Source organism: Micropterus dolomieu, linkage group LG05 (assembly GCF_021292245.1).
Source record: "Micropterus dolomieu isolate WLL.071019.BEF.003 ecotype Adirondacks linkage group LG05, ASM2129224v1, whole genome shotgun sequence".
Lineage (NCBI taxonomy): Eukaryota > Metazoa > Chordata > Actinopteri > Centrarchiformes > Centrarchidae > Micropterus > Micropterus dolomieu.
Window position 1 is genome coordinate 11908327 of NC_060154.1, and position 12467 is coordinate 11920793.

Sequence of the window (12467 nt, forward strand, 5' to 3'; positions counted from 1 at the left end):
GGAGAATGGGCCGACTGATTCAAGCTGATAGAAGAGCAACTTTGACTGAAATAACCTCTCGTTACAACCGAGGTATGCAGCAAAGCATTTGTGAAGCCACAACACACACAACCTTGAGGCGGATGGGCTACAACAGCAGAAGACCCCACCGGGTACCACTCATCTTCACTACAAATAGGAAAAAGAGGCTACAATTTGCAAGAGCTCACCAAAATTGGACAGTTGAAGACTGGAAAAATGTTGCCTGGTCTGATGAGTCTCGATTTCTGTTGAGACATTCAGATGGTAGAGTCAGAATTTGGCGTCAACAGAATGAGAACATGGATCCATCATGCCTTGTTACCACTGTGCAGGCTGGTGGTGGTGGTGTAATGGTGTGGGGGATGTTTTCTTGGCACACTTTAGGCCCCTTAGTGCCAATTGGGCATCGTTTAAATGCCACGGCCTACCTGAGCATTGTTTCTGACCACGTCCATCCCTTTATGGCCACCATGTACCCATCCTCTGACGGCTACTTCCAGCAGGATAATGCACCATGTCACAAAGCTCCAATCATTTCAAATTGGTTTCTTGAACATGACAATGAGTTCACTGTACTAAAATGGCCCCCACAGTCACCAGATGTCAACCCAATAGAGCATCTTTGGGATGTGGTGGAACGGGAGCTTCGTGCCCTGGATGTGCATCCCACAAATCTCCATCAACTGCAAGATGCTATCCTATCAATATGGGCCAACATTTCTAAAGAATGCTTTCAGCACCTTGTTGAATCAATGCCACGTAGAAGTTCTGAAGGCGAAAGGGGGTCAAACACAGTATTAGTATGGTGTTCCTAATAATCCTTTAGGTGAGTGTATGTCTTACTGTACATACTTGTTTGGTCCATGAAAGGACTTGATTTCAGTGGAAACATTCATTAAAAGATGTATTTTATTATTATATTGTCTTGACTGTTAATTAGCACATGCCTTAAACAACCTCAAGTTTAATTTAAAAGCTGATGAGAGGTATTGTGTAATTTTGCAATTCGTAATCCGAACAGTCCATTATTCGTTTCAATAATCAATAGAATAATCGACTATCAAAATAGTTGTTAATTGTAGCCAGTGCAGAGTTGACATTATCTGCAGGTCAGGAAACCTTTTTACTACAGCATGTGGACTATATAATACAGTAATGATGATATGGTTGATCAGTTAACATGATTTTGGTCCATTAGCCTATATTAAATGGCATTTTGTAATGTATACCTTCAAATTCACCAAAAAGACATGGCCAAGTTGTCGAGAAACAATAGAGTGTATTTGAAGTGTATTTGATTTTTATTTATCAGTGTCAAGGTTGGAAACAAACCAACGGAGGAGACTGTAAAAGACCATTTGTTCATTAATTCATTGTACATGTCGTATTCTGAATCCTATTATGTCATTCCTTGGATGGAAGTACCATGTTTCTTTCCTTCCAAGCCTTGGAACAATTGCATGAGCTGGGAGCCAAGCAATCTGTTGGTGTTCTTCAGTTATGGATGGCTGCATATCGACACTCCTCCTGCAATGGAAACAACTTTTTAAGGAAGTTAATGTCTGCACCAAGTCATCTTTTTGTTTTGCTAAGTTGTTTTTTCCCCCTCTGTTCTCCAGTCATCTTCTCCACCGTTGCCCCACACGCACCAGCTCTCATCTTCTTTTTTGGTATATTACCCAGTCCCCGCTAGAATGGCTCAATTGTTTTAGCTGAAGACAGGGCCCATGAAGTGCCATTAAAGATGTATCACCACAGCAGTTAATGTTTTCTCATCCATTGTCGAAGCACCTCCAGGACTAGGAGACTAAAAGATTTTTTTCCAGGCCATTTGTAGTGCTCCCACTAACCTCCTTCTACCCCCCCGTTTCCCTGTATGCCACTGCTTTTTTTCCTCCTCCTTCCTCTTCTGCCTCTTGGTCCTGATTTTTTTTGCCCAGATAAGTTACAGCTCATCAGCATTCTTCATCACTGATGATGTATATGGATCAATTCAATTCAACAGACATTTTCTTTTATCATTTAGTATTTTTATACCCTCCAAAATGTGATTCTTTGCTGTGCTGTATATCATGTCTCTAGATATGCGGTACAAATCTTGTAATCTATTCAGGTTGTGGAAAGAAAGAAAGTTAAAGATATAGAGACAGAAAGCAAGAAAGGGAGAGGAATATCTTACACTGCGCTGTTAATTTTACTGTCCTGTTTAATCTTGTTTTTATTAGGGCCCATGAGACATGCGAGGACCCTGAAATTGTAAGGATTATTATTATTCTTTCTTTATTTCTTTCTTTCTCTTTCTTTCTTTCTCCCTCCCAAATGAATCGCACTTTTGATGGCCTCAATGTCCCCAAACTTTGCAGACATGTCAGGTCTGGTGAAAAATTACGTATTTTCAGGGTCTCGCACATGGGCGTGGAAAAATGGCTCTATAGCGCCACCTGCAAAGTTGGAAAAAATTAGCCCCTACAACCTACATGCACAAAATTTTTCTGGGGACATGTATCATATCAAGACACACACAAAAGCCTCAAGAACCCATACCCTAAACTCAACAGGAAGTCAGCCATTTTTAATTGAAAGTGCGATTTTAACCTCTTTTTCACCGTTTACAGGGTGCCTACTTTAACAAACTCGTCCTACAGATTTAGTCCGATCGACTTAAAATTTCTGCTGTGACTTCTAAAGGCATTGACAATGACAAGTTGTGCTATCTGTGAGTTTTCATCAATGGGCGTGTCCGTGGCGTGGCGTCCAAGATCAGTGATTCGCCATGAAACTGGAAGTTGTTATAACGTCAGTGTGCATGCTCAGGTCTGCAACAAACTGTACATGTAGGGTAAGAGTCCCGCCCTGAATAAATCCATATGCCAACAAACACACAATGTCATAGTGCCTCCTGCTGGCAACAGGAAGTGTCAAGTTTTATGCTGTTATGTACTACTGCCAACATGTTTGCCTCACCTGCTTCAAAACAGTGTCAGAAGAGCCTTAAGACATTGATGATGTTATGTTGTGAATCTTGTGAGTTTTCCGATAACGGTGTGTCCTTGGCGTGGCGTCAAAGTTTGATGCTTCGCCATAACACAGGAAGTTGTTGTAACTTCACTGTACATACTCATATCTCTACCAAATTTCACACATTTGATAAGGGTCACGCCCTGAACACATCTATAGGTCAAAATTTGCTTAACCTAATATGCCATCTGCTGGCATCAGGAAGTGTGCCTTCAACGATGCACCCCCTGCTTACTGAATCTCCAAGATGCATGAAATTTCTGTGGCACATGTATCAGACGTACCAAAAAAGCCTCTTGGAGTGATGCCCTAAACCCAACAGGTAGTCGGCCATTTTGAATTTTACAGTTATTTTTGGATGATTTACACACACTGTACTTTAATGAACTTCTCCTAGGGATTTAGTCCGATCAACTTCAGATTTCTGCTGTGCCTTCTGAAGGAATTGACGATAAAAAGTTGTGCTATCTGTGAGTTTTCGTCGATGGGCGTATCCGTGGCGTGGCATCAAAGATCAACTCTTCGCCATGACACAGGAAGTTGTTGTAATTTCAGTGTACATGCTCACATCTGAACAAAACTTTACGTCTTGATAACTGTCCCGCCCTGAACACATCTACACGGCAATATTCAATTATAGTCATAGCGCCAAGTGCTATGTAGTGCCACAAAAGGGACACAGGAAGAGCTCCAGAATATGCAACGCGGCCGCCTCACACCCTGATACGCTACACGTGCGAGGGCCCGCCCAACGCTGCTTGCAGCTTTAATTTATTTTCTATCTCTTTTTAATTGCATTTAATTGTTTTTGAATGATCTTGTTACTTAAATGTGCTATACAAATAAACTTGCCTTGCCTTTTATGGGTTTGAGAAAATCAGAGATGCTCCCAAACTCAAGGCTTCATAACAGCAGTCCAGAAACCAACGGGTGACGTCACGACGTCCACTTCTTTTATACAGTCAATGCCTGCACCTAGACTGCACCACAAAGCAGGATTTGAGCTTAGCAAGATAACTTTGGGGTTAACCCTGAGTTTTCAGTACCACGAGGGTGGTTCACTTCTCATCGGGGTTGCCATGGTAACTTATACACAACTCCACAGCAGGTTATGTTCCAGACAAGAGATCCACTCTATAAAAACACTGCTTACTGACCAATCAGCTCTCTTGGAAAATGACATCCCAATCCTTGGGAAGAAGTAGGCTACTAAGGCCTTGTAGGAGAGTGACGAGATCTTGCGCCATGAGATCTCGTGAGATTAAATTGTGAAGCTATTTCTCGTCCAGTAAAAAGCTGTCTCGCGAGATTCACGCAAATGACATTTTTCACAAGCTGTCAAGTCACATATTAATTTTCTCATGCAGTGAAATACAAATGTATAACTGACTCTGCACACCTAATTGACATCCATTAGCCCACTCGAGCTGTGAGTCCAGACATCTGTGACGAGTGGTAACGTAGCTGATAGAGTTTTGCAGCATAAACATCTAAAAACTGAAGCCAGCCTTGTTTGGAACTGTGAGCTGCACTTTATCTGAGCTGCTAAAGTAAACATGTGTGGATTTGTGGTGAGATTTCTGCCTGATCAAAAGTGTTTAATTTACTTTCGTTTCTACATGCAGTATGCAGTCCCAAACTGGTCGGTCAAACAGTCTGAAGGGGATAACGTTACTACCAGCAGATAAATAACGTAATGCACCGCAGAGTAAAGGGTAGGTAAACTTCTCATTAAATGATGATGTTAGTCTTTTAATATTCCGCCTTTTTTATCTTGACATGTCAGACAACACTCCTATGTGGAGAGATTTTAAATGTGCAGAAAGTTTTGAACATGAGCAGAAAAGCTGCTGAAACACAGGAGCTAATAACGTCCAGGAGATTATATGGGGTGTTTCTCAAAACCTAGAATGCAAAGAATGGACTTGTGTTCTTGGGGAGAACGTTCTTGCTAGTCGTTCTTGGAAGAATGAACTTGCAATGTCACGAGCATACAAAACGCTGCACATAAAATATTCTTTGTGTGGTTCATCGACGGTGATAAATTATGCGAAAGTCCCGCGAGGTGTGGACAACTCGGCACAACACCAGTGAAGCTGGGGCTCCGTCTCTTCAGCAAGTGTTACTCCACTGCTACTACACACATACAAACTATGCTTACACATGCGCACTGACGACCCAGGGTTAGGGTTACAATTTTAGATTTATTCACGCACTTTAAAAACATTTATTGAAAGTTTTATTCTTTTTACATGTTTATTTGTAGCATTAAACATTGAAATGTATATTGTAATATGCAGTATATTAACTTATTGGGAGAAAACTGGTAGTTCTATGTAAAATCATACATTGAACACCCCCATATCGCCGTGGGATTGACAGTTGAATCAGGCTCTGCCCATCGAAGCATCGAATCTTCGACTATTCGGGGTCAACCCTATGCTCCAGTCTATGTTGCAAAGCTGGTCAGCAACATGTAGCCTACAGCTGAATCGAAGCTGTTTACAGGCTTCTCACTGACCCACCCTTGTCTGCTTCTGATTGGCTAGTAGTCCTTAACTAGGAACTGCACATGTGCAACTCCCAACAAATTTAGAGACAATGTTTCACTCCATAGCTAAAACAAAGCCTTCAACCACAGGGTCAAAAGAGGAGCACCAGCAATATGCAGTATGACAAAAAATATGGTGTTTTTTGAAAACCGAACCATGTAAACCTGTTCTGGTACATCCCCTTAACAAGATTTTGAACCTGAAAATGAGCATAATATCACCTCTTTAATATATCACTTTGTTATTTAGTTTACCTGTGTGTCTCCCATTTTTGTTACAGTCCAAGGGCAGGGCTGTGACAAAAGCTAAATTAAAATGTTATAATTTATCATTGAGGTGACTAAATCATGACTCAGCAGGGGTGATATTACATGAGAAAAGTTGATCTACAGGAGAAACAGATCTGAAAGCAGCACAGAATGACTGAGAGCTGCACTGTATTATAATGAGTTTGAATTGTTTTCTGCCACCTGAATTTTGTGTTTCTTTATATAAATTAAAATAATCACCATAAACTGGTGCAGAAAAATTCATCAGAACGCAGAAAATAAAGTGTTTGATGCTCTAAATGAAATCAGGGATTGAAGACAGAATTCAGCAGGTGAAGTTCAGTACTCGCATACAGCATGTTGCAATCAGTCCGCAGTTACCAGTTACAGTTAATGGCCTTTAAATGGTACAGTAGAGATTGAGATCAAAAAGTACACTTTTAGAAACCGTTTGATTTGATTCTATTGTTCTGCCGTCATTTCCAATCTGAAACCAGATTTTTCAGAAATATGCACTGAAGCAGTGCCATGGTTAAGATGTTAATTTTTAACTGCCTTTTATTGTGGCCAGCTTAAGGGACACCTGTGCAACACCCATGCTGTCTGATCCTTTTTGAGGTGGATGGATTATCTCAGCAAAGCAAAAGTGCTCACTAACACAGATTTTGACAGATTTGTGAACAATATTTGAGAGAAATAGGCCTTTTCTGTACTAGAGAAAGTCTTAGATCTTTGAGTTCAGCTCATAATGAATGATGGCAAAAACATAAGTGTTGCGTTTATAATTTTGTTCATTGTATGTTGCAGTTATACAAAGGCCTTGATTCTTTCATCAGCAGACCAAAAGGAACTACCCTTGATAAAAATCATTTTGCTTTTACTCACCTCACTTTAAGACATATTTCTTTCTTCTTTATATTCATAATGACTTTATTCAGCTTTTCTGAAGCTGATAAAGATATTCATCAACTACAGAGCATTTGAGTAGACAGGATAAACCTCACAATAAACTAATAAAATCTTTGCAATCAAAGAGAAAGGGAGGAATGCTACAAAATGTTTTTGGTCATGTATCTGAGCCAGTATTCTTTTAGGTCAGTGGACAGCCAGGCATTTCCCATCATGTACTGTGGCCTTTCAGTCGGTGGAGAGCAGCTTCCCTGCCTGGCTAAGAAAACTGCAGCTGCCTTAAGCTTTTGAGGTGATATTTGCTGATGCCAGCACAACACCACAGCATGTCGGGGGCAAGTCAAAAACAAATCAAACCAGCAAGCAATGTGCACTGATCACCACTGATCGATTCTGCACAGGCCTGACTGATCTCAAACAAAGTTAATATCCCATGATTTGTGGCCACAACGCCTGTGGTTCAGAAACTTATATAGTCTCACTTAAAATGCCTTTAGCCACTAGCAACAGCACGTATGCGTGGGGAAACTGGTATTCAGCCTTGTGAGATAAAAGCAATGCCTTAGAAAACATGACTTTTGTATAGAGCTAATAGTGTTTTGAAGTCCAGCATTCAACACTGTTACTAGGACTTGGGATTTGCTGAAGGACACTTTAGAGGGGCAGATGCTTGAAACTTTCCAGCTGAAGGGGATCTCTCTAATTGCACACGCGCACGCACACACGCACACACAACCACAGGGTTCATAGCCTTCTATGATGCTTCACACATTGTTAGTCTTGAGCACGCACCTCCATTTTCAGCAACTGTAAGCATGTAAATTCACTCAAATGTCCCTGTGCACATATATCTATTGGGATTTATTCTGTTTGTAGGGGTGTTACAGGTACCACAAATTCTACAGTAGACGTTTAAAGTCAAAGTGAATAAAAGAATACTGGCAACAGGTCCCTGGAGTATTTCAGTTTCCTGTAACATCAACAATATTACTGAGCAAAAACATTCCATCCAAGTCAAATATTTAAATTGGAACAGACATTCTGTATCAGGGATTGAAGAAGAGAGGTCACTTGGGTCGATGGAGAGAAGTAAACCATTTCAGATTGCATGAATTACTGCAATTCTATCGTGTCAATGGTTGGGATGCATTTTTTTCATAAAGCTACTTAAGATGTCTTTGTCGTTGCTTATATTGATATACGATTTACTGAATATACTATGTTGCATCCTTCTAATAGATAACAGTAAAAAGTATCATCATCAAGACACTTTTGCTTGTGAGAAAGTATAATACAAGCACCTGCATACCTTCTCCGGAGAGTTTGTAAAGGCACCATCCTAAGTCAGGTCATTAAACATTAAACACATGGTTAATGTTATGAGACAGTCACAGTTTGGTTAGGTTTAGGCAACAAAAACTATTTGATTAGGTTTAGGTTAAAATAAGTACTTTACGCAAGTCACGTGATGTAGTCATGTCATGTCAGAAGTCATGTGAAGGAAGTCAGTAAAAGAAGTCACATGATGAAAGCCAGTAACACTATTTAAGTTAAAACTCTAAATAGCTCAACACTTGAACGCTAAGTGAAAGTCCGTGGTCTTACCTATCTGACAATTTGTCTCTATACCATCCTGCCTCATTGTGCAGACTTTCTGTCTATTTATTATGTCACCTGACTTCCTCCTTTGCCACCGTAGTACAACCACTAGAGCCCGCTGCCACAATAAAGGTAATTAGGTGTTGTAATGACAAAGGACCTATATTGTCGTTTTTCTGGTGAGGGCAGTCTCCTTATCTATCAACAATACACAGATCCTTTTAAAAAAAAAGGTAAAAATTGATGCAGCAGAGGCTGAATATTTCCTCACTTTTAGTCCTCTAGTAATTAAGCCTCAAAGACTGTATCCTACAATTCCCATAATGCAATTCAATTATGTCTTTTATTAGACCTTCTCTGCCTTTTAAATGGCTTCATCTTTTAAACTTCCCACCTCTGTCTGTCAGAAATATGTCTCAAACCCAAAACATGATTACCCTGGTGACATCACTGTGACACCATCAAGTGATTTTGTCAGACTTTGAAGTGCTCCCTCCAGAGCATACGAAGAAGTTACAGGCTGAGTAGACGAGTAAACTCTAACCTAAACCTGTGTTTGTAAAATTTGTGGAGTGTTCCTTCAGTTAAGTGCTTGAAGAAACAGATGCAAGTGCGGCACAGAGCAAAACTATTTTTTTAAACTTATTTATGGGGAATAAATATAGGAGTATAACTTTATTTTATTGATGACTTATTAGCTGGTGCACAATGTTCTGGGCTGAAGTCTGACCTTTCTGCACTGTAAAGTACCCAATAGGCAGGCAGAAATGCAAAAAAGCAAGACAAAAACAAAACAGTTGAAACCAAAACCCACCATAGAGGAATGAGATTCACCTCCAATTATCCTGCCATGACAAATGTATGACAGTCGTACAATCAAAGTAAAGAACAAGGGGGGAAAGGACAAGAGTGATGAAGAACAGGCACAGAATGATAAAGTTTAAAATAGCAAGTGAGTATTAAAGAAGTGAAGGCGAGGGAGACTGATACTCCCTGTATAAAGTTTCTCACCTGCCCACTGCATGTCCTGGTCATCTGCTGCCATACACTTGACATGACGTTAACAGAAAGATGAAGACATCATATTGGCATCCTGCCTCTGCGTCTCCTAACAGCGTCTCATTTCCTTTCTCTTCCACACAATCTCTTTGCCACACTCTCCTTTGTTATTTCCTGCTTTCTCTTTTTGTTTTTATCCCTCGTTATTTTGATGCTAACCCCTTCCATCCTATTCCTCTACACATTTATCACTTATTATCCCCCATCACCTTCCTCCCTCTTGCCCTAATTTACATGTTTTTTCTTTGCTAGTTGGACCTAAATCTTTTTGATCTGCTTCCCCTCTCTGCTCATCTTGCCTCCCTCCTCCTCCTCCTCTGCTTTATTACATGTCCTACTCTTTCCCTATTCTAAATCACATTTCATTATGTGCTGTCTCGCTTGCACTTGCTTTCTAAATATTTCTGTAACTTGTATTCTATCTTTTGCATTTCGAAACTTTATTCCGACAACTTCTTCTGCAAAATGATGGCACATAAAATTTAAATAAATTGCACAGCTTTTCATAATGGCAGAACTATGCTTGCTTCTACAGTTCGGAGTGACAATAGCTACCCCATGTTGTTTAGGCTTTGATTTACCCATTTCATTTTGGAATTTTAACACTGGCCTGGCCCAACACTCAAGCCCGATCATATGTGTTTGACAACTCATTACCTTTCCTGTTAGTTTTGTTGTAGCTGGTGGAGCAGGACAACTAACACTTTTTTCTTTAAAAGTAAATGAAGCGCAGTGGCCTCTGCAAACACCCAGTAAACTCCAACCGAACTGAGAAGTTTAAGCACCAAAACGGAAAAACCAGTGTGGGTATGCACAGCTTAATTAACTACCAGGTGATCAGTTGAGGATGGAACTTCAGCTCAGTCAGACTGTTTTTTTTTTAGTTACAAAGTTGGCAGAGCAAAGCATAAAATCCCCATGGCTCAGCGATTTCACATATGCATTCCCTCTCCCTGATGCTATTTACTCCCTAATTCAGTCCTCCAATATTCACGTTTTTAGTATTCAATGTTTTAGTGCAAACTCCAGACCTTTTTCATCTACCCTAACAATGACTTTAAAAGATAACATATTTGACCCTTACAACAAACATATGCACGTCAAGACCAGATGTTTTGTATGGTTGTGTGGGAGATGTACCACTACAAGGAAGTGTCCTAGAATGTCAGTTTACTCCCCAAAGTTGAATGGATGGATGGTCATCCAGAAACAGCTGTAAAACCAGATATATGTTTAGACTGCTTTGCTTCCCTCAGTCTTTACCAACTAACTTCAATAATTTCTTCATCTAAACCATCAACCTGCCTCTTAGACCCCATCCCGACTAGGCTGCTTAAAGAAGTTTTACCCAGCACTTCTATACTAGATATGATCAATCTATCTTTATCAACAGGCTATGTACCACAGTACTTTAAAGTAGCTGTAATTAAACCTCTTCTGAAAAAGCCCAAACTTGATCCAGATGTTTTAGCCAACTATACACCTATATCTAACCTTCCATTTCTCTCTAAGATCCTGGAGAAAGCAGTTGCTAAACAGCTGTGTGACCTTCTACAGAGCAATAGTTTGAGGATTTTCAGTCAGGATTTAGAGCTCATCATAGCACAGAGACAGCACTGGTGAAAATTACTAACGACCTCCTTATTGCATCAGACAAAGGACTTGTCTCTGTACTGGTTTTATTAGATCTTAGTGCTGCATTCGATACCATTGACCATCAGATCCTATTGCAGAGACTGGACCACTTCATTGGCATTAAAGTCCTATTTATCAGACCGATTTCAGTTTGTACATGTTAACGATGAGTCCTCCATGATTAGTCCTCCAAAGTTAGTTCATGGAGTTCCACAAGGATCTGTCCTTGGACCAATCCTGTTCACTTTATGTATGCTTCCTTTAGGCAATATTATCAGGAAATATTCCATAAACTTTCATTGTTATGCAGATGATACTCAGTTATATGTATCGATCAAGCCAGATGAAACTAATCAGTTAGCTAAACTTCAAATGTTCCTTCAGGATGTTAAAACCTGGATGACCTGTAATTTTCTAATGTTAAACTCAGATAAAACTGAAGTAATTGTTGTGGGGCCCAAGCACCTCCGTGACGCATTATCTAAAGATAGTTTCCCTTGATGGCATCGCCCTGGCCTCCAGCACCACCGTGAGGAATCTTGGAGTTATCAGGACATGTCGTTTAAGTCTCACATTAAGCAAATTTCAAGGACCGCCTTTTTTCACCTACGTAATATTGTGAAAATCAGGAACATCCTGTCTAAAAATTATGCAGAAAAACTAGTCCATGCATTTGTTACTTCTAGGCTGGATTACTGCAATTCCCTATTATCAGGCTGCTCGAAAAAGTCCATTAAGACTCTTCAGCTGATCCAGAATGCTGCAGCACGTGTTCTGACAGGAACCAGGAAAAGAGATCATATTTCTCCTGTTTTAGCTTCTTTGCATTGGCTTCCAGTAAAATCCAGAATAGAATTTAAAATCATTCTTATTACCTACAAAGCTCTTAATGGTCAGGCACCATCTTATCTTAAAGAGCTCATAGTACCTTACTACCCCACCAGAGCACTGCGCTCCCAGAATGCAGGGTTACTTGTGGTTCCTAGAGTCTCCAAAAGTAGACTAGGAGCCAGAGCGTTCAGCTATCAAGCTCCTCTCCTGTAGAACCAGGTTCCAGTTTGGGTTCAGGAGGCAGACACCATCTCCACATTTAAGAGTAGGCTTAAGACTTTCCTCTTTGATAAAGCTTATAGTTAGGGCTACTACGTTTTACTGCTATAGGCCTAGACTGCTGGGGATTTCCCATGATGCACTGAGCTCCTCTCTCCTCTACTTTCTCTCCCTCTGTATGCAACCTCATCCCATTATTGCATGTTACTAACACAACTTCTCCCCTTTCCGGTAGTCTTGTGCTTTCTCGTCCCTCTCCTCTCTCCTCCTATCACTTCCTGCAGGTTTTCTGGCTCTGGAGCTGTGGAGTCTGGATCTGTGGTTGCGGGTCACCTGCTGCCCCCGTGTTCCTGCT

General features: G+C 40.5%; 1 pseudogene; it reads left to right on the plus strand.

Annotated features, from left to right (window-relative positions):
- The first annotated feature begins 11311 nt into the window (after positions 1 to 11311).
- On the plus strand, positions 11312 to 12199 carry LOC123971790 (annotated as a pseudogene).
- Positions 12200 to 12467: the final 268 nt, after the last annotated feature.